Genomic DNA, 22493 nt, shown 5'->3' on the forward strand with positions numbered 1-22493 from the left:
GGGCATCCACAGCTTCTCTGGGCAACATGTGCCAGGGCCTCACCACCCTCACAATAAAGAAGTTTTTCCTAACATCCAGTCTAAGCCTACTCTCTCCCAGTTTAAAGCCATTCCCTTTTGTCCTGTCACTACACACTCTCGTAAAAATTCCTTCTCCTCCTCTCTTCCCTTCAGGTACTGGAAGGCAGCAATTAGGTCACCTCTAAGCCTAAGTCTCTTCTGTAACATCAAGGAACAAACAACAACACCAACAAAGCCCTGCAAGGTTAACCCAAATTCATTTCCCAAGGCCCCAGTCACTGCTGATGCCCCTGCCTTGTGGAGGAAGCTGTTTGAAGCGGGGCAGCATATCCGTGTCCTTCCCACCTGGCCACCCACACCCCAGCATCCCTGGACTGTGTGAGAACAAGCTCAGAGCACTCAGACAGGCTGGACAAGATGCTCTGGCAGCTGCTTTCATCCTGCGCATCTATCTGAGAAAGGCACTGCTGGAGGGGACCCTCGCTGGCCACAGGAGGCATCATTAGAGCCGTGAGCTGGCCTTCAAACCAGCTTGCACTCAGAAGGGATGAAGAATTGTAAGAAGGAACAACAAGAAAGAATAAACACACAGCTCTGCCCTGCTCAGACAGGTAACGTGGGGAGGGGTCACACTCATGTTGGGGGCTGCCCCGTGTTTCCCTTTTGAAACTGGTGGCCCCAGCTCTTACACGACAATTATTCACATATCCGGATTTATGAGATTCCTCACCCAGCCAATAAAAGCGGGAGGGAAATATAGAGATGTCCATAAATGACATATTTTCATGCTTTGTGCAACCCGTCCCTGCGAAGCGCTTTTGAGCAGCTAAGCAATTTACATCTAATAGCAAAGTGTTTTTTAATCAGTCAGATCAATTTGTGAAGAATTGGTACATTAGGTATAGCCATATAGCAGAGATCCTTATAGCAAAGGTTTAGAAGTAATTGCTCCCTGACCCACTGAACACTGTATTACTATAGAAGTTTGTATTCTATTAAGAGTTAATAAGTGACCAAAATCTAGACTAATACACTGTCAGGGTTCATTATCATTACAGGTTCTTGCTATTTTTCCAGTGCCTTTTGCTCTGCCGTTCTTGCTACGTATGGAAAACCTATATCAAGATGGTTGTCATGGCAATGGAAAGATTTGCATGTGTCTTATCTATCTATTTAAATACCTTCTTATGGTTTATAACTGCCATAATACATCCCTCCAGCCCTGCTCATTGCTAATTTAGAGCCAGCCCAGTGTGTCTGAGGTCAGTGATACCATCAGAAGCATGTTGTCTAGACAACTCCAGAGCCACTGTCCATGGGATAATTGTTTTATGCAAATAGAAATGTACAGTGGTGACACTCTCATCCATGACTTGCACAATCTGCCTGTGCTGGGGCTGGACCATCATCACCTGCCCAGAAAGGGCATTTTCTGCCACGTCATCACTGGTCTGTTGGTCTTTTTGGATACCAGTTTCCTTTGGTCAGGCCTGGAGCTGCTTTGAGATGAGGCACTGCAAAAATCTGCCTTGAGTGCAGGTGTGCCACTTAAGAGCATTGAAGAAAACCTGCCAAATCCATGCCCCTCATCAAAATTACCCATTTGTACAAGGGTGGATGAAACCCTTTCGACCCAGGGCATGAGCCCTCAATAAAAATTTTGAGTTGGTACCAAGGGTCTTTTTGGAAGGATATTAAAAAACAACTCGACAAAGATTCCAATGGGTTGGACTAAAATGATCTAAAACTTTCTACCTGCCACAAATCTAAGTTCTTCCTTTCTCCATGTCTTTGTACCTCAATTATTTCTATCAAAACACACTGGGCTGAGAGTGCTCCTTAGGAAGATCATGTGGAAGACATGGAAATATTTTGCAGACAACAGAAACTGCTGGCTACTGACAGAGAGAGCAATACCTGCATCACTCTGCTCCCCTCTTTTATCTTTTCCTCCTTCAGGAGTTCATACTTTTCTGCTACATCCAAATGGCTGCAAAGGTAAGTGTGGCTATTACTGCAGAAATCCCTAATGCACACTATGAAAACACAGAGCGTGGCAGCAACAACCACCACCATGAAAGGCTATCTCTGAAACCCAAAACCCCAGACTCCTCATTCCTCTTTGATCTCCCTGACTCAGGGGTTGTGGTTTTTCAGGACGTCCACAGATTAAAACCACTTTTTCAAGTACTCCAAGATCTACTAACGATTTATTTCCCAGCAAATCGTACACTGCTGCTACCAGAGATAATTAATAATAATATTAGAAATGTTTAATAATTTGATAATTGACTGATTTGTTGCCACTATTTGCATCTCTTGACCACACTTACGGATTAGAAATGTATTTCTCCTCAAGATAATTGATATTTGTATTCACAGTGTGAGGAAATGCCACCTATTCCTGCAGCAGTAAATCAGGAACCATTTACCCTGCCAATACAGTTAGACAATGTTTACGTGCAGGGCTACATTCATTGTTTGACTAATCCGCGAGGGGTAGATTTTCTATTGCATTTCAATAGCTCATCTACTTCAGACTGTTGTGAACTTTCTAAAGATGTGTTTTCACTGATAATAGCAGATCTTGGAGTGCAGTAATCTGGAATTGAAGCTGCAGTGACAGATTTACTCGAGGAGCGTTTTGCATGAGGCATTGCTGCAAACATTAGTTTATATCCGCGCGTGTACAAATATTTTACACGGGCACACGGAGCCCACAAAAGCTTCGGAAGGTGATTCCTGCAGTTTAACCAAGGAAGAATTTCAAGTGCAGCGCCGGTGACCGAGCGTTTCTCATAATGGATTTCACAGCAGATGACCTGGCAGCTAATCCCGTGATCTGAGCTGCACATACCCAAACAAGGCCCCCAGAGGGTCCCCTGCTTTCACATGCCGCTGTCCAGAGGTCCAGACTGACCTCCTCACCCCGTCTGGGAAACATTCCCGCTCCCGCCGGCTCATTCTTGCTGACAAACAGAGCAGGACCAGTGGGCACTCGCTGAAAAGGGACAAGAGAGGGGCCGTGAATGGAGCGTGTCTGGTACAACAATGCCAGACAATGTCTGTGAATGGGGCTGCAAACCGTGCTCCTGTTAGAGGGGCTGCCAGCAGCCTCCCTGCCCCCTTCTGCTCTGCTCCCCTTTCAGAGACACATCAGGCCCAAAGACGCACCAAAGGGGTGCACAGTCACTGGGTGCTGTGATTCAGAGGGGGAGTCCCATGGCTACGTAATTTCTCCATGTGCCACCTGCCCCGTGCGCCACTAAAACTGGTGGGAAGGACAAAGCCAAACTTCTGAGTGCAAAAGCACCAGTGTTACACTCTGGGATGGGCCACTGGCCTCCAGTTCTGGCACCACTAATGAGGGGTGGGGTTCCGACCAGGTTTGATTTTAATTTGATTTAAGTTTTGTGTTTTGGATAAACACAAAGCAAAAAACAAACCATTTACCCACACTGTGACATTCTTCTCCCATCTAGTTTATAGCAAAAATGGCTTCACAGAGAACATGAGATAAAAGCAAAACATGTTAAAGGTTTTATAGGATACACTTAAACTTGTCTCACTTATGCTTAACCAAATCCTGAGTAACTTTTCCAAAACGAGGAGAGAATATCCAAATTTTACTGGTGAAGGCCAGTATGCAGCCCAAAGCACAGAAGGAGTTTGGAAAGTACCTGGGCCTAAATATTGTCCCTTTTTCCCTGAGAAGATATAAAGTTTCATTGAAAATACTTTAAATTACTTCCAATTACATGGGAAAATTTGAATTAAAATTCAATATTTTTCCTACTTCTAGTACTTACTACCAGTACTGATCACAAGTGACCATTATGTCTACAGGATGAGCCTTTGGTACTGCCTTACCCTCTAGTCCACAGTCTGGCAAAAAGAAATAAAAGGAAATTATAGGTTTGCCATATGAAACAGCAAGTGCCATATGAAAATCTCTTCCCAAGAGGCTCCATAAGCCTCATAAAGGCTATTTTGGGTGTTGAATCAAAAGCTGGGGAGCTCCAGTTGGGAAACCCACAGTATACTCCTCAGGAATTTGGGATTTCTCCTCTTGGGAGCCCACCAGTAACTCTAGCTCTACATCTGCAAATGCCCTTTGGGACAGGAGCAATTGGGTCAAGGCTGAGACTGTGAATCTTAGTAAAACACAAAAAAAAAAAAAAAAATCCTTCAAATACTGGGAGCCTTCAGGATCAAAGCTGCCCCATCTGACTGATGTGTCCATCTATGTTTCTCTGTCTGCAGAGCTCTGCATGGGTCTATGTGCAAAATAAAACTTCCTGCCCACATTTTAGATCATTTCCCAAAAGCATATTTGGGATGTGAACGTCCAGGCTGACCTGCCCAGACCTATATCAGCAGCTAATTTAAGCCAGCTAAAAAACCCGTGGGTGGTCACAGCAGGGTGAGGGGCACCAGCACCATCTGCAAGAGCAGCCTCAAGAGCAAGTCTGTTCTACTTGGGCCAAGCTCTAAGAAGGGACTACATTCTGTCCCTACTAAATCCTGTCCTGGTGAAAGCAGGGCTCCCAGAGCCGCAGTTTGCTGGCAAGGCAGCCTGACAGCTTAGGGGAAAAAACAATTCAGCAGCAGCCCCAGCTGCTCCAGGCAAAGCAAACAGACAGGAACAGCCCCCAGCAGTGGCCATGGGGCCAACCCTGGCCACAGGGTCCCCGTGGGGCTGGTGCCACCACAGCTGGGCAGGAGCTGGGCCCCTGTGCCACAGCATCCCCTGGGAGGGTGGGCAGCTGGGGGTGACACAAAGCAGGCTCCAGGCTGTTTCATCTTGTGCTGTTTTATCCCAGGAGCAGGAAAGCATAAAGGTGGTTTAAAAAAACCACAGCTTTCTGTTGTTGTTGTTGTTGGGCTGTGGAGGTTGCCCCTTTTGGAACATCTGGGCCTCTCCTGGAGCGTGTCTGTGGGCAGAGCAGAGCCTCTGGCCCCGAGCCTGCAATGCCCAGAGGACAGCCAGGGCTTATGTGACAGATAAAAGCAATGGATCAGGGGGAAGGTGGAGGTTAAAACAATAAGGAGAAATTTTTATTTAAAAATGCATGCTCCTATCTGTTTAGTATAAATATTTTAGTTGTATGGAGGGATTTTAAACACCCACGGGAGCTTGATTTGCTGTTAAATTCAGTGAGATTTAGGTGCATCAATCTGGGAATGTGCTGGTCTGGACAGAACTAACACTCTTCCTGTGGGTTTGGAGCCACAAAATCAGTGCTGACCTCCAAAGCTTAACATCCCAGGGACAAAGTGACCTCCCTGCTCTGGCAAACTCGGCCCTGGCCGGCTGCTCCCCCTGCCCTGGAGGCGAGGCAGGGAAGGAGGGAGGGGAAGAGCCTTCCCCTTCTCCCCGGGCTCATAACCAGCTAAGTTTTTGTCTCGTTATGCCTTTTAACACAAGTAAATCCAAATAACTGGGCAGTAATGAATTATAAATGGAACAAAAATGAATATACTATTAATACTACTCCCAGAAGGGGATAAAAGGGATCAGCAGCTTTATCCCATGGTGCAGCTGAGAACTGACAGGCAGGCTGGGCTGACATTCAGAGGCCACTCTCTTTTCATGAGGGAAAATAAAATCCCTGGTGAAGGCAAGGCAATATTTCCCCACTCCTGCAGAGGAGCCCTGACTGTATTCCCACCCAATCCCAAACACTGGGGCTCTTTCCCCTAAAGCAGCAGCTCCTGAGAGGCACAGGCCTGGGATGGATGCACAGGGGATGCTCACAAGGCGACCAACCAGGGCCTGCTTCTCCTCCTCCAGTGAAACACACTCGTATAAAAGAGGGAAGAAATAAAATCCAGTGCTTACCAATCTCCAGAGCTCCGGGTGCTCCAGCAGCCGGGCCCTGAGGAGAAGAGAAAGCCAAGGCCTGTCCTGGCTCTGACCTTCCCCCAGCCAGGTGCCACGGGGCACCCATGCCTCTGGTGAGGCCCTGGCCCTGCTGCTCCACAGGAATGATGGGAGATAAGGGCAGTGATGATTTCTGAATTATTTTCTACAACAGGCTTGAGAGAAGGGGAAGGGGTGCAGCTGCATGGCAAGGCCATCCCTGCCCCTCACTCCCCCTGCAGTGGTTTGGATATCAGTGAGGATCACCCCTGATTTCTGTTTTTAACTCCACCCAGATCCAGAAAGTTGCTAAGCGCCTCTCTAATCCTCAAGCACTGAGCAAAGCCAATGGAGCAGACACTTAAACTTTTTTATATATTTTAAAGTGTGGATAAACTTCAGCAAGTGCTGAAATCTGGGTGGCATTGATCTGAGGTACAGTGGGCACTTCCAGTTTTTCACACATTCAGCTCCAGGCCCTTTCTGGCCACAGTGGCCATGAGGGGCAGCAGCTCCAGGGCTCATTCCTGCACCCTGTGCAGCCCAGAGGTCACAGAGCCTCTGGGACCAACACAAAGGCTCATCTCAACTGCAGCAACAGGAAAAAGAAACTTTGGCATGGTCTACAGTGGAGTTTCTTTGGTCATCAATCTTGTTGCTAATTTTGGCAAATTTTTACTTTTTTCACTATGCAATTCTCTCCCTCTGGCTCTGGAAAAAGCCTGCAGAGACTGCCAGGTGAAAACTGCTCAGAGCAAGGGAGTTGGGCACACCAGGAGAGATATTTTCCTTTTCTCTTCCCCTTCTGCAGTGCCAGTAACACCTGGTAGCACCCATAGAGCAGCAGGTACATGGGCACCCAGCAAAGTGCTTGTGCCCAGAGGCTGTGGCAGGGCTTGGTCCTGCTGTGTTCAGCCAGGCCAAAGCTCTACCTTGTCATGGGTGGGACCAGGACACACCAGCATGTGCAGAAGAAGTTTGGAAAGCAGTTTTGAAAGTTGTTTTCAACAGTGACTTGGCTAATTTGGGCAGAAAAGGAGGCGCTTCGTTTTTGCACGTGTTTAACTGGAAGTGCTTTAAAGTGGACAGGTTTTCTTCTCAACAGGAACATTTGGGCTGAACTCAGCTCCTCCAATCCACTTCCCTCATCCTCTTTGTCTTTCACTTGGCACAGTCATTTTTGCACAAATTAATCACTCCCAGGTTCATCCTCCCTGTGTCCTTCCCCCGCTCCATGGCAGAGCAGGCATGCCCTGCTCTGGGTCTCCCAGGAGACAGAGATAAATAATTGGATCATTGATAGTGTTTCAAGAAGAGTTAAAAAGAAGAAGAAGCCTCCAGCCGCATCACATGAAGAGGATGCAACATGTCCCAGAGTCCTTGGTGACACTAACGCTGTTTGCTATTGTGCTTATGTCACTTTTTGCCCTTACCAGGCTTAGATAATTTGAAATAATAAATTGCCATTCCTTCATCAATACTTTGGAAACAACACCAGTCTGTGCCTTCACTCACAGCCCATGGTTTCTCTGAGAACTGGTAGTTATTTAACAGCTACCATCAGGCCTGGGGATGCAGGCAGCACTCAACCAAACTAATGGAGGGATAAAAGCAGCCAACAAAGCTCCTTTCACTGCCCAGTGATCAAGAAATACAAAGTTCACCTTCAGCATGTAATGTACAGATTTTAAAAAAAACCCTTCAGCAGGTGCATAGATTATTTTCATGTCTGACCTTACCCACTTGAGCCTTCCTTGACACAGAAAGCCATTGCTGCCCACCAGGATTTGCTCACTTAAGCATGTTCTGCTCAGCCTCAGAGCAGCTGCTCTCCTTGCAGGGCTGGTGGCTCTGGTGCAGGTGCACATCGTGTGAGCCCAGCCTAAACAAAGCACCTGGCTGTGACTGCTGTGGGGGGCCCTGCTCCTGAGCCTCCCTGCTCTCCCGGGGACAGGGACACCTGCACGGAGCTGGGACACTGCTCCCGCCACCCTCACGGTGACACTGCAGGAGATCTCTGGAGCCAGGTGATTAATGGGGCCGGGGTCTGGTCCCTGCTCCCACAGGGAAAGTGCAGGCCTCAGAGAGTGCCAGGAGGAGAGCTCTGTGCCCTGAGGCTGGCAGCAGTGACAAACTGTCCTCCAGCTGCTGATGGTGACCTGCTGTGCCCAGCCTGCCAGCCCTGCTGCCCCCAGGCCATGGACAGGTACCCCAGGCACCAGCTCCCCATCCCACAGCCAGGGTACCACCGTATCCATGGAGACTGGCCCTGCTGTGGTCACCATGGAAACACCCAGCAGTGCTCAGGTGATGCTCAAGCACTGGGGAGGTGGCAAGGGGACTGTCCCACGCTGACCCCACAGGGGTGAGAGCACGACCCCAGCTATGGGAAAACCAACAAAACCCAAAGAAGCATGGCAGCAGAGATGCAGAAACACCACACAGCTCTTCATCCTTCCTCCTGGGCAATGTGGGCTTCCAGCAAGACTGGTAACATTTCCCAAAGAAACCCCAAGAACAGAAAAGAAGAAGAAAATGGCTTTTCATGACACGTGGGGTGGTGCCATGAAACTTTGTCCCAGCTGCACTGGCTGGCTCCAGCTCACAACCAGCACAGGCCTTGCAAGATCATCACAGCCCTCAGGTCTGGGTAACAAAAAGCTTAAAAAGTGACTTTCTCCAAAGGAGATGGAATTTTAATTGTTGTCACTGCTTCTCTCACCCACAATGTTTTGCACAGAAAAAGTGCTCATTTCTACCACGCCAGAATGACCCAGAATTCATGTTAGGATATGGGCATGCCTGCACACTGATGGATTTATTTACTGTTTTATGGGATGTGCATCCAACCTCAGTCATCAGCCCTGTGTCCCCTTGGGTCATGGAAGAGCGAGTCAAAAATCATCAAAAAGAAAATAATTTCTTTTTGAAAGCTACTTGCACTGCAGCCCCAAGAAGCTGCCTGTGAGCTGGGCTGTCTCAGCAGCACAGAATGGCATTGCATCTCCACTGCCCTGACCATGGGGAGCAGGGGAATATTCCAGCAATTACTGCAAATCCCCAGGTGAACCATCTGGAATAACCAATTTTAATAGTGTGTCACTGCTGTGTCTCAAGAAGCAGCAGTGAATGGGCTCTAAGAGGTGCAGTGGGGACCTGCCCCTAGCAGGGCCTGCCCCATGAGGGGTTCAATCATCAGCATCCACACACCCACCCCTGGTGTCCACCAGCACTGTCCCAGTCCTTCCCAGCTGCCTCCTCTTCCCTAACCTGTCGTGCTTTCAAGGAAAGCATCGTTTCCCCACTACAGAGGATAAAATGCTGAATTTAAGGCACTAAAACTTTGCTTTCCATTTAAACAGTTCAAACATTGTCTTTGCCTGAAAAATAACATCTCACACTCCCTGCCCTGAGCCCCTCAAGGCCTACAGAAAGCTTGGAAGAGAGAAGGAAGTTCAGTTTGCTTCCCTTTCTCCACCCAAATGTCTTCTACTGACTGCAAAACCTGTAGGGACATCCTTGCGAAATCCAAATTCCCGGAACAAACTTCAAAGCATTGGGAGCTAATATTAGCATTTTTCATAATGTTGCAATGATTGTATTGTGTTATAAAGCCTTACAAATTACTTAAAAGGGCTTTTTTTTTTTGGCCTTAATATTAGAGACTAGGCCGATAATTTGTGTGATTTCAAGGCTGCAGCTACAAGTGCTGAGCTGGCTGGCCGAGCCATGGTGCTGCATGGGCAGCAGTGGATCAGCTGGACAAACAATCCACAGCCATTCACATTCCTGAAAAAACATCACCTTGCAGGGATCCAGAAGCAGGTTACACAAAACAAAACAAAAAAGCCTCAACCAAATTTAAAAAAAATACAAAAACAAAACAAAGAACCCCACCAAAACAAAGCAAGCAAACCAAAATAATTAAACTACATTGTGTTTACAGTGATGTAAAAAAAATCACCTTCCACACATTTACTAAATAACTGCTCTAAAAGTCAGCCTAGAAGCAAATTAGACCCAGAATCCAGGAATCCACAGTACAGACAGCAACAATTCCTAAAGTTGGTTAGAGTTCAGTCTTGATGAGAGCACACATTGGATTTCTGCAAACAAAAATAATACATACCCCCCCAAAAAAACCCTAAACCCCAATATTAATATTTTAAAGAGTGGAAATATTGGGGTTTTCTAATGTTTTTATGTTGCAGTGCAATATTTCCTCAATTATGTGACTAATGAAAAATAGTTTAGCTTAAAAAAAAAGATCTGGTACAGGCTCTGCACTCAGAACTTTTACTACCTACAGAGAGGGTTTAATTACAAAGGTCTTGTCCACAAGGTCAGGAAGAAGAAAACTAAAGGGAGTCTGATCCTGATTTACTGTGACTCCCTATCCCCACTCCCATACTGTTAGAGGTGCTTTTCCATTGTAACATAATTTATATTCACTTTGAAGATACTTCATGGGGCACGGGGAGACGTGGGCTCTGCTGAGGATGACATGAGCCCATTCCAACTACAAGGATTTAGCCTGGGATAAAGGAGCTGTGTTATCAGCTGAGATCAGATCTGGAATGCTGCCCTGTACCTTGCTGGCTTTTTCAGGGGCAGGTTAAAACACCAAAGCACAGATTTGGTCAAAGGAGAGGGCCCAACACCTCCTGGGTGGCCCTTGGCCAAAGCAATGCTCCTACAGACACACTTTCACACAGGTCTTGTTTTGGAAAAGCGACTACAAAGCAGGTGTTGCATTTTTCTATAGGACTGGGGAGCCAGCAAGGAGAAATTCTCTGAAGCAATACAGAGAGAAAAAATAGAGGGAAAAAAAGCCGTAAGAGGAAGCAGGCTGTGGCTACAGGAAAGCATATTTCTTTAAAAACACCTCAGGAAGTTATGTTACTTTAAATTCTTCAGCTGCCGCCCTCAGAAGAAGCACACGTTCCACTTTATCATGCGAAGGAAAGAGAAAACGGAGCACCATAAATCGGAGTTGTGCTTACAGAGAAGGTGCTGTTTATCTGTCTGATATTTAGACTGACCTTTGCTGGGTTGTGGAGTTTGTCTGTCTGCAAATCCTCAAATCTCAAACAGAGAACACTGCCGAGCACCAAGTGACCTGCGGGGGGATGAAATATTATCTCCTGCTCTGTATACAACTTCTTCCCCGGGAGCCTCAGCAGCGCCAGCCCTTTATCTCCAGCCTCTCCTGGGGCTGGGGGGCTGCAGGGCACCCCGTGTGCCAGCACCACGCTCTGGAGTGTGCCCGGGCTCCTCACTCTCATCTCTCTGATCAGCAGACACTAAACCTGGCAGAGCCCCGCTCCAGCCCCGCTTTGTCCCTGCTCCCGTCCGCTCCTGCCGCTCGCGCACAGTGGCAGAACCTGGGCAAAGCCCCACGGGGGAAATCTCACAAGCAAACACACCCAGCTCCCATCCAACATGCACTTTGTTTCCTCAGAATTGCCTCATTCCCTCCTTAGAACGCTGGAGTGGTTTCTTTTAAATCATCCCTTGGAAGATGATCCTGCACCAGAGATGGCACCGGCGCTGCTTTTGTTATCCCCAGGAAAATGTATTGCTGTGTTTTTGCCAACCACCTCCGCTGCCAGTGCTTAAGATTCAGCGCTGGAGCTCGTGCCTTCCCCTTGCTTAGCCTTCCAAAGCCTTTTGCAAACATTTAAATAAACAGCCCTAGGAAGTAAGTATTAATAAATACATTTTACAGAGGCTGATTTAGTCCAGCCAGTAGGAGTTATGCACACACGAATTAGCAGCAGACTCAGAAGTCCCTGTGCCTGCAGTCCAAGTGCTGCCAGACAAAAGCTGGCTGGAGTCACTTCCTGAACATCCCAGAAAAAGAGACGCTCACTCCACCATTCAGTCCCCTTGCAAACTTCTTTCAAGAGCCTGAGACCCCATGAAATAGCCAGGTTCACCAAAGTGGGCTGAAAGCAGTCCTAGCCTAATTTCCATCCACTCCTCCAGGAAGCCCTTTCCAGTGCAGCACCTCCAGTCCTTCCCTCCAGCCACAGGAGCAATCCCTCATGAGTTAAAGCTAAACGTAGCAACAGGCAAGATTTGTGAATGAACAGGCCAGAGGACTGTCAGGCCAATCTTCTCACAACGATGGCTTATTCACAAAAACTGGGCTTTGAACAACCTAATTAGGACTAGGAATACATCATCTGGACAGTACTGAGAAAAGTGAAATATGTTGCAATTGCCAACACTCTTTCTATTGTTTCCAGTATCAGCTGAGCAGCCAAGGAAACCTCCTTCCTTGAGCAGGAAAAGGGCACAGCAGGCTCCACATGCCTCTGCTTGTGCAATCTGAGGACACCCCAGTGAAAACCCCAGGCCGAGGAGCAGCAGCTGGGCTCTTTTCCCTTTTCCCTCGGTGTTCCAAACCTGCCCAGGTGTGATATCCCCATCCACCAAGACCCAAGCCAGCTCTGGTGATGGCCACAGCGGTCACTCCACTGCCCAGAGTTCAAGCCCAGGACTGAAACTCTGCCTTAAACCCCATCTAAAGGTGCACTTGGGGGCACAGCACTTGCAGGCAGCAGTGACCCAACCACCTTTCCATCCTTGCTGGCATCCCACTGGCTGATGCTCCGTACCGAGGAGGGCACTGCAGGCCTCTGGTGGGGTTATCACCACCATGGAGGGAGTGATTTCATCCATCTGCACACAGATGAGGAAGCTGAGCACCTGTCCTTTCCCTCAGAGGCTTTCCCTACCCACAGTTCCACTGGTGGCCTCCCTGCCACCAGCAAAAGGTGACATGGCAGAGCCCAGGCGTGAGCTGGAAGAGTTAATCCTCCAGCATTTAAGCACAGATGGAGCCAGGGAAGACTTTCCTTCTTTAAAAGTACAACTGTTGTTCTGTTTTCCTCAGGTACAGATTCATTAGCTCTTGACTGGCTCTCCTGGCTTGCTGACTACTTGTGGAAAAAGCCATTTACCCTGGTGAATGTCAAGGTTAGTTCAAACCGTCCTTGTCATCAGTCTCTCTGGCAGAAGGTCAGGGAGAAGCTTCCCTCAAATGGGCAGCATCAAACAAAGCAGAGGCTGACTTAACTCATGTAAGGAAAGGAGACCTTCCCTGCTAGGCAATAAGGACAGGAGATTAACCCCTCTCTCTCCCCCAGCTCCTCTGGGGCTGCCTTCAGGTAGGCACCTCCACGTCCATGGGGCTGATCACATCCTCATCTCCCCTTGCTGGCACACCCAGGCACACCAAACCTTCCAGGGAGGACTCATCCCCCAGAAATGTTATCCCAGCAACAGCTCATGTCCCTTTTCTTTAATTATTACTGTTTGTTTAGACTTCCAGTTTAATTCTTACACCTCTGGCACCACAAGCCTCCTCACTACTTCATATGGTAAGGATCACAGCACATCACCAAACAATAACAACCCCTTTCATAATACCTGTTATTCCTACAGAACAGGATGGGGTGTCTTCATATATGGTGGGAAGCCCCTCCATATATGCAAAGAGAGGCACATGTGGTACTTAATGAAAAAGGAAAAAAAACCCCAATCCTGCCGAGCCTCTGTACCCTTTTGCCTGCTGCGAGTGAGCCGGCTCACAGGATAATTAACTTTAAAAGGAAATATTTTTGGAGGTAACACTTTTGATAAGAATACCATGGGTAAATTACAGGAAAACCTCTCTGGCACCTGGAATGGGTTTCACCCAGAGGGCTTTAGCATAAGAAAATGAACGGGGGAACAAGAGAGGAAACTCTCGGTGCTCCTTTCTATGCTCTCCATTCACATGGGAAAATTTAGAGGAATTTTTCAGCAGGAAGGAATGGTGGTAAATTATAAATGGTAAAAAAATACTGAGGTTCTGAACACTCAATCTTGCAGCATTACAGCTTGCTCCTAGGGTTTCACTCTGTACCCTCTCCTACGCCAGAAGGGATGGGCCAGCTCTGAGGGTCCCATCCAGAGGGCCACCTCTGCATCCCATCTGAGGGTGCTGGGACCAAAGGGAGGCAGAGAGGATGGACATGTCCTCATTGCAAAAGCCAGAGCACACCCGTGGCAAGCAGACACTGTGAGGAAGAATAAAGATTAAGGAAATAAAATGTTTGCTGTCCTACAGAATTCTTCAGCTGGGAGACCCAGAGCTTTCTGTAAAAAGCTCATTAGCAATCTTAACACAGAAGGAGAAAGTGCTGCAATTATGGAGATTCAACTCAAAATCTTTTTGGAGACCGTTTTGAATTCTCACATTCACCTCTAAGGCACAAGAGAAGCTTGGTCTGAGAGTTCTGGTGCAGAAGAGCTCTCCTGTAAAGCAATACTCACCTACAGTCAATTAGACATTAGCCGGTGCTTTGAAGTTTAGAGGCTCTGAGATTCTTCAAAGAAGGTCTATTTTGAACCAGGATTTCAGCCGAGGTCAAACACGGCACCCAGACCTCGCTTCAGACTTCTCTGCCCTCGCAACAACAAACATGGCTTGTGGTATTTCTAATTTGTGGAGGTTTCTGAGAGATGAGCAGATCAAAAATGTAAATGGCTTCAGCCCTGGGGTCAAGCAGGCAATCTGTGCCAGCGTGTGAAGGAAATGAGTATGACAGTTCACAAAACGTTGCTTCCAGGAATAAGAGCTCTCCTAATAAGCCAATGGTGGGCTCACAGAGGATGCTCTGAATCCCAGTCTCCCTCTGAATTCCCTCTGGGTTGCAGCTGGAGAGCAGACCCTGGGCCTGTCAGAAGACAGATCTGTCTACTTGGAGGGCCCAGGCCTGGACCTAACTTTTGGTTCCCTCATGTTTCAGCATCTGCCTGGCCCGCTGTGTCAGGATTCAGAGGGGCCTGTGCTTTTTACCCCTGTGCAAATGAGCCCTGCAAAAAACCCTCCCCTGCTTTTATTGTCTGCAAGGCTCCTTTCCACACTAATTCTGCACTTGTAAAACACTCCTGCAAAATGAAGCCAGAGATGTACAAGGCCTGTCCTGTCTGCTTCCATTAGGGATGGGGAGCATTCCTATCAGTTTGAAAGTAGGTCGAGGCCTTTTCATGTTCATTCAGTTTTCAGGTTTCATTTTTACACACACGCACATATTCTAGGTGGGGCTGATGGCACTGTCTATTACTAAGGTTGTATGACACTTCCCATTATAAGGGACTGTTTCATTTGCTTATAACTTTTGCCAAACTCAAACCAGACTTTTTCTGTAATTGCAGCTTCCAGCTGCTGGAAGAGGGGCCTTGGAGAGAACAACGGGAATCATTTTTCCCTGGGTATCTCCAAGTCTCGGAGACACAGAAAAGGAAACAACTTCATTTAATGGGGGGGGAGAAGAGGACATGTGAGGAAGACACTGAGGGTGGAAAGAAATCCACGGGATAACAGGTCAAGCAAAATTGAAATATGGGATGGGAAAGACTGGTTACAGCTGGCCTTGCTTGGGTGGACACAGGGTCTGCAGAGAGGAGCTGGTGCTAAATGATGAGGGGAAGAGTAAGGCTGTTTGGGCTAAGTCATGAGATAAAAACACTTGTAGGAATAAAAATAATATTTTTTTTTAAATAGACCCTGTGCCTGGGCAAGCAGTGAGACTGGGAGTCAGAGGATGGCAGCAAAACAGTGGAGCTGGACAAGGCCACGATGGTGGGGCAGGCTGGGTGAGGAAGCAGGAAGAGAATCCAACTGAAGGGTCGGTGCAGAAGGTCACAGAATCACACCAGTTGGTCTGTGTCAATGGGAAAATGTCAGGGATGTCCCACAGTAAAGGAAGAACTTTGAATGAACTTCCCAACCTATCCTGGAAAAATGAAAGCAGCACAAAGCTGAGTTCAACAGACACGGAGTCTCCTTTGCTTAGGAACAGGCACTACTCGTGCTCATCAGCAAGGGGAAGGAGAGGCCTTTCAGCCCCCTTACCCCAAAACAGCAGCAACTTCTGCCACTGCTTCCAGCATAAACACTGGGTATGAGGGGAAAAAATCATAAAATGATCACTAAGATTAAAAAAACCCACACTGACAAAGACTACCTGAGTGGTGAGAGGAAAGAGCTGCAGAGGGAAGCCAGCCAAGCATTCATGGGCAAGTGCTGCCTTTGAGTCTCCCTGTGACCCTGGAAAGATGAGAACTGAGGTGCCCCAAACCCCTAGCCAGTTCTGTAAATACAAGTTACATCTTCCCTATCGCTACATTTCCTGACATAATTCTTAGGAACTATTTGCATATCCAGGGATTCACAAAAAAAAAAAAAAAAAAAAAAAGATTAGGTGAGATCATGAGGTAAAATTAGACTGGGTGCAGATGGGAGAAGGTTAAAACCACTCTTCGCTTCCGTGCTCGGAGATGGGAGACGCGAGAGCATCTCGCAGTAGGAACGGGCGCTGCGGAGATAATTTGTGTCAAATTGAAGCTCTGCATTGACAGATAGCTAAGTACAATAACAATTATAATAATAAAAGCCAGGCCCCAGCACATGCTGCGTGCACGGACATCTCTTGCCCTTGAAAATAGCAAGGGAACGGTGGAGCTCTGTGTAACCATCACTTAAGTAAGCTAAAAAACGCCTGAGCTAAAAGCAACTGTGTTTCCTGATGAATTGAAGAGTTTGCTGATGCAAAGTCTTAAATGCAGGTTTGAAGTGGCAAATTCACTGCTGTAATGCATTGGAAGGTGCCACAGTGGTTTGCAAAAGGAGCAAAAGGGAAGGTGTTATTTGGAAGGATCCATGCATTGTAGAGAACTGGACATCACCCTAAAGTTTTCCTTCACCAAGTGCACGAATAATGCTGCAGGTCTGAGGTTCTGCTTCTCCTGCTGTGACAATTGCTCTGGACCACACTTGTGCCCCAGAGCTTGACACAGACCTCAGGAGCACTGAGTCACCACATTCCTCTGGTCATAGAAACGGTGAAAGGCTGGAATCTAAATAAACCACCACCAAAAAAAACCCAAAAACCTAGGGTTGGGAAGGGAAATAAAAGTTATTCCTGAGGGTTTAAAACAACCTCTAACTACAAATGGTTTGGGTGAATTCTTCCTGTGGACAGACTGTTCTACATCTCCACACTTACTCTTGCATCCCTCTTTGGTGCATCTGGTGCAGACTAAATTCAGTGCCCATCTGACGCAGCGTGGCAAACTGTACACAATAACAAACCCAAAAGTCACATTGTTCCTTCAGCTGTCGCTCCCCAAAGGGCAGCAGATGAAAGTTGCACCCTCTGTCCCAGTGGTGGGCGTTTGGGAATCTGGGAGTCAACAACTCCTGTGCTGAAACTTGGATTGTGGCTAGAGGTGAGCATGGCTACCACATGCCAATATGCCATACAATTTTTAGGACAAAAATACCCTAAGATTGCATGCAAAAGGAGAAATAATTAAAGTCAATTCAAATCAAGTTCTTAAAACTTAGGAAATGCCAAACTGAAAGTTGCCTGGTCAACTTTAATTTAGGCTCCTTCCTGGTACAATGGAATTTTGATTCAGTCTTTAATTACACGATCACTTAATGTTTGTTTCACAAGATCATTTCCTCATTCAGTACAAAGCAGTTGCCCAGGCAACCTTCATCTTTGCATTTTCAAATTTTGAGTGCTCAATTCAACAGTCTTTAGGAGGAAAAAAATAAAAAAGGAACATTTGTACGGAGTAACTGTGGACCTGGTCTAGGTGGTTTCCTTGGGGACATGTGGTGCTCCTCCAAGAGGAATGAAGTTCTCTCAGAGAGTGAGCACTTCTCCACAGTAATTGTTCTGGCAGCAATCACACCTTCCCTTCCCCAGCCAAAACAAGGCTGTGGGTGACAAGTGCTACTCTCTCGCAAGGTCCAGCACGACAGGGAGCAATGCTGAGCTCCCAAAGATGCTCAAGCCCTCTCCAAAGGCATGGAGCCGGCCTCCAGCTACCAGGCGAAGTTGTGGCTTAGGCTCTGGGGTGATTCCCAGCTGCCAGCACTCACACCCAGCACGGGCAGGATGGCAGAAAGTGAGATATGCTTTTGGCTATCACAACACTCTGTTAGTTACTGTTCCACCCTGGCCCCCAATTAACTCCCTGCTCCAGCCTCAAATCAATTAGGTTTATGCCCCTGCCCAGTTCTCAGTGTGCTCCAGTCTCACATCAATTCTGCCTGCAGTGATTTAACAGTGATTTAGCCCCTGTCTCAAACGTACCACTTACCCCCCATGACATTGCAATCGTTCTACATTTATTTTCTCCTCTTTTCTATGCTTCTCCCCGCCCCTCCTCAATATGGGAAATTTGTCAAAGCACACCCTTTGCCTGGAGTTGTTTTGCTTTCACAAATTAGCACTTTCCAGTAACAAAATGGTTTGCCTAAAAAGAAAAATAAAAAAAGGAAAAAAATATCTCCACACAGCCTCTGGTGAGAGCTCTGTGGCCTCAGCTGATGGCTCCCTTCTCTAGCAACCTTTCGCTTCTACATTTCACTTTAGCTCTCCTGGCTTTCTTCTGAGGATTTCAATATCAGTGAAGCCAGTAGCCACTGTGTTTTCTCATGATGATCATTCCACATTTTTCATTTGGGGAATGCCTTTACAAGGCTTCATTCTTCCAGGTTTGCTCTTCATGTGCACCCCGAGTGGACTTTCCCTGGACTGAAATTCAAATCTGAATGACTACGGCCATAAAAGTCTCATTTTCAGTCCACCGGGACAAGGTGAAACAACAGCCTTGGGACTCTGCCCCGAGGGGCACTTTGGTGTGTTGGGAAGGTGGAGGCATTAGTGATGGCATTTGGGATGGGTCTTAGAGTTTAAAATGGGAGCTCATTCCCATTCCTCATACACGCAAATAAACAAACAAAATCCAACAAACAAAACAAACCCCCAAGAAAGAATAAAAAGTTTGCTTTTGCCTCAGCCTTGTTTCAGCACTAATTAGAACTTCCACCTCCCCATGGTGCTGCCTGTGACACGGGCAGTGTCACCTGCTGCTGGCGATGGCCAGGTGCCAGCCTGGCACTGCCAGCCCTGCTCCTTCTCAGTTCACAGATTTAGCCCAAGCTCAGCTCCCCTGGTCCTCCCAGCCCGCCTGCTTCCGGAAACTGGAGATATTGTATTTCAGGGTGCTAAAGCATTTGTGTATCCCTGCCTTATAAAACATGCAAAAATGCCATCTGCAGTTAGCATGACTAACTCCAAGCACGCAGTCCTACTACAGATCCCCTCGCAGCTTTCTTCCTTTCATTGCTAAACACTTTTCAAGAAAGAAAGAAAAATCCATTTTTAGTGCTAATGCCACCTGCAGGTTGAAGAAAAACAGTTGCAAGATCCCTGAAAACTGAACAAACATGCTTTTTGTCCCCCCCTCCTTCCCTATCTAACCACAAGGAATGTTCCTGTGCAACTGCACCTTTTTTCTGAAAGGAAATGACTTTGTCCGTTGGAAAAGTGACCTTTTCTCACTCTCAGATAACACAGCTTGTCTTATCTGCTGGTGGAAACTTCCACCTGGCTGGTCGCTGGTGGTTTGTGGGGAGCCTAAAATTAAATCAGGAATTTTCTCTCATGTTACTTCTGCAACTGCTCCCAGCTCCCCTGCCCCGATGGGATGTAGGGATCTCAGTTGCCAATGACCCATTCCCAAAAAGTCTAATTCACATGGACACTCAAATACGCATTTATCCACCTGCAAAAACTGTCTGGAGATGCTTCATGCTGTATCTGAGCACTAAATGCAAACACTGCTGTTGGATGCACAGCCCCCCTCCCTGACTGACACGGCCGGGTGCTCCAAAGGCAAACCTGGGAGCTGCAAACTATTTTGGCACAGAATGCCTTTACCATGGTGCTTTCCAGCCTCATCTCAGTTCTTTAAAGTGGGATTAGTTACCCCAGGCAGATGAGGAAGAACCACCTTGTTGTGAAGAAGAAATTAACCCTAAGCACACCCGGCCAGGCTCCATTATTTACCTCCACCTTAGTGCCACCAGCAGGACCTCCCGTGGCTGCTCCCTGCCAAGACCAGGGGTGCCACACATTTCTCCCTCCTTAGGGGCCCATCCAGGTGTTCTCCTCCCAGGCCCAGGCCCAGCACAGCTCTCACACCAGCTCTTCCCCTCCAAAAGCTGCTGCTGGGAACACCACCACCACCACCACCAGCTCATCGTTATCATCAGCGGTACGCTCTCAGTCACGTCACGGACCCTGCTCTCAGCCTCACACTGCTTTTTCCTGCTGTGTGAATTCTATCTGGGAAGGAGCGAGCAGAGCTGGAACAGTCAAGTGTGTTTGACTCTGCCCTCGCCCCGAAAAGGGCATCTTGGACCTACATTTTGTAACCATTGGACTTAAGTACGGGAGACTGCGCCACCTCTGACACAAAGTAACGCGGAATACGATGACATAATGTTATAAGAACAGACAGAAATAATGTGGAAAAGCCCTTTCTGGCTCTAATAGGCAGCTGGTGACACAGGTGAAACACCTACTGTACCACTTAATAAAATTATTTTAATTTAGAATGGGAATGAAGAAATGGAGCCAATTACCTTAGTGGATCTGACAGGCAACCCTAAATGGATCCTTGGTTTGGGCCATTTTTATCCCTATGAATAATGATAAAATGACTCAGAAGAGATGCCTGAGGAAACACTGCACGCTCCCAGCCCAGATAATATTAATAAGGCAGGCTCCCAGCTGCAGAGAAAGAAACCCGAACAAATCATCCTGTTTTCACTTGTGCCCCCTTTTCTTTGACCGAATTACAGGAGAGGATGGGGGGAGTGCCTGCCCTCCCACACCTGAGCGGATGACAACATCCCTGTCACCTCCAGGCACGCTCCAGAAGGAGTTTGCAGCATTTCCATGGGCAGAAATAATATTGGTGTCTGCACTTAGCTGGGTTAAAAAAAGAAGTTTCAGGGCAAAGAAACGCCTGAAGGGTGTGGAGGGACTGACAGTCAGGAGCAAGGAGAAACACTGTACCCCCACCCAGTGAGAAACAAGAAGTATTTGTGGAGGGTGCAAGTACAGGATGGATTTTCTACCCCCATGGACGGGTCCAGGCACTGGCCCGGGTGGACAAATGGTCTGTTCCAGTATGGCAACTCCTATTTTCCTGTGAAAATACAGATTTCATGGTGCAAGATCAGTTCTGTCAGATTAAATCAAAATGCAATAATCACTGAGCAATTGCCATCTGATATCTAAATACCCCCACCAGCCTTATCCTACTATTAATTTTAAAACAGACACCTCAGAGAAGGAGGATTTTTTTTTTTTCCCAGGGAGAGGAATAAAAATCCTCTGAAGTGATAAAAATTAATCTCAATTCATGTTACTTTCAGTGACAGCGATTGTACCAGGCACACAGGCTGTCCGGTGGTATTTCTGGGATGAATTCTGCATCTTGAAATAAGACAGAGGAGCCTGAGAGATGTTGTTTTGTAGGAAGAATTCCCCCCCCCCGCCCCCCTCCAAAAAATCATCTTCCACTGCAACTTCTGGGCAGAGAGGCCACGGGAACCGCTGTGCCTTTAAGACCAGATGTAACCTGCAAATCAAAAGGCCACAGCATTCACCCATGTCATTGTCCCCTGAAAGATCAAAACCTCATTATATACTTGGTGGAATATCTGTTCTTTTAAAGGAGTTTACATATTTCTCGTCTTTTTTTTTCTTGTTTTATTTTTCTGAGAGCCCCCACCACTTCTCCTTTCCTCCATCTATTCTTATCACTTTCAAATTACAGAGATCTATTTTCAGATGAACGCACTGAACAAAACCTTCATCTGGGTATTTTTTTTCCCTCTCCTCTCTTTTTTTTCCCCCTCTTTTTTTTCCTTTCCTTTTTTTTTTTTTTTTTTTATTTCCCAACATGGCGGTACGTGCTTATGCCCGCTATCTGCATAAGTCTTTTGTGTATTGCTAATGGAGTGCTGGAATTGTGGCAGCTCTGAGCAGGGAATACATGTGAGCAACAATATGCTGACAGACCCCTCAGTGGAATCTAATCTGTTCCAGCTCATGCACTCCTCAGAAACTATTTAACTTTCATTAAACTGTGTTTGATATCAGCTAAATAGAATGCATACGGCACCAATATAGCTCATATGGTCTCATTCATTCGATCACAGCAGTGCTTTTTTCTTATATTTTCCCCCCACTTGTGTCAGTACCCGGTATAGCTGGGTAAATAGGAGACCTTTGAAGATATAGTTAGTACTCAGATTTCTTTATTCTTTTGTGCTGGTTTCTTAGTGTTGAAACAGTGATTCATGTATGTCTCAGACAGCCTCCATTAATTTCATGTAATGTAGCTTTTATCTCGTAGCTGGGACAACTATCTCCAGCGCTGTCTCCCTATAGCATCTCTGGCGCAGCAGCCCCTCCGCCTTCCCACCTCCCCCCAGCGCCCCTTTTTCTCTCACCAGCAGCTCATTTCTGGAGAATTTACTTTTGTTTTCTTACGTTGGGTGGGTGTGTGTGTGTGGGGGGGATAAATAAAAGAGGGCTAAGATTGCAGAGGAGAAGTAAGGTAAAGATCTCCCCATCCGCGTGGATGTCTTTATGTCTCGCGGAGGGAGGAAAAAAAGGCAGGGGGAGCGGGGAGGGGAGGGTTTGGGGGGAGTGGGCTAAAATATCTTTCGTGGCAG

General features: G+C 47.1%; 1 long non-coding RNA gene across 1 annotated transcript in view; it reads right to left on the reverse strand.

The window, feature by feature from the left end:
- Nucleotides 1-864: 864 nt before the first annotated feature.
- Nucleotides 865-22493, reverse strand: part of LOC135446162 (uncharacterized) — a 48286-nt gene continuing 26657 nt past the window's right edge. The window contains exons 2-3 of the long non-coding RNA XR_010439682.1: nt 10927-11003; nt 865-3022 (exon numbers count right to left, since the gene is read on the reverse strand). This is a non-coding gene — a long non-coding RNA (uncharacterized LOC135446162). The remainder of the gene's footprint in view (nt 3023-10926; nt 11004-22493) is intronic.

The sequence above is a fragment of the Zonotrichia leucophrys genome, chromosome 3 (genome assembly GCF_028769735.1).
Source record: "Zonotrichia leucophrys gambelii isolate GWCS_2022_RI chromosome 3, RI_Zleu_2.0, whole genome shotgun sequence".
Lineage (NCBI taxonomy): Eukaryota > Metazoa > Chordata > Aves > Passeriformes > Passerellidae > Zonotrichia > Zonotrichia leucophrys.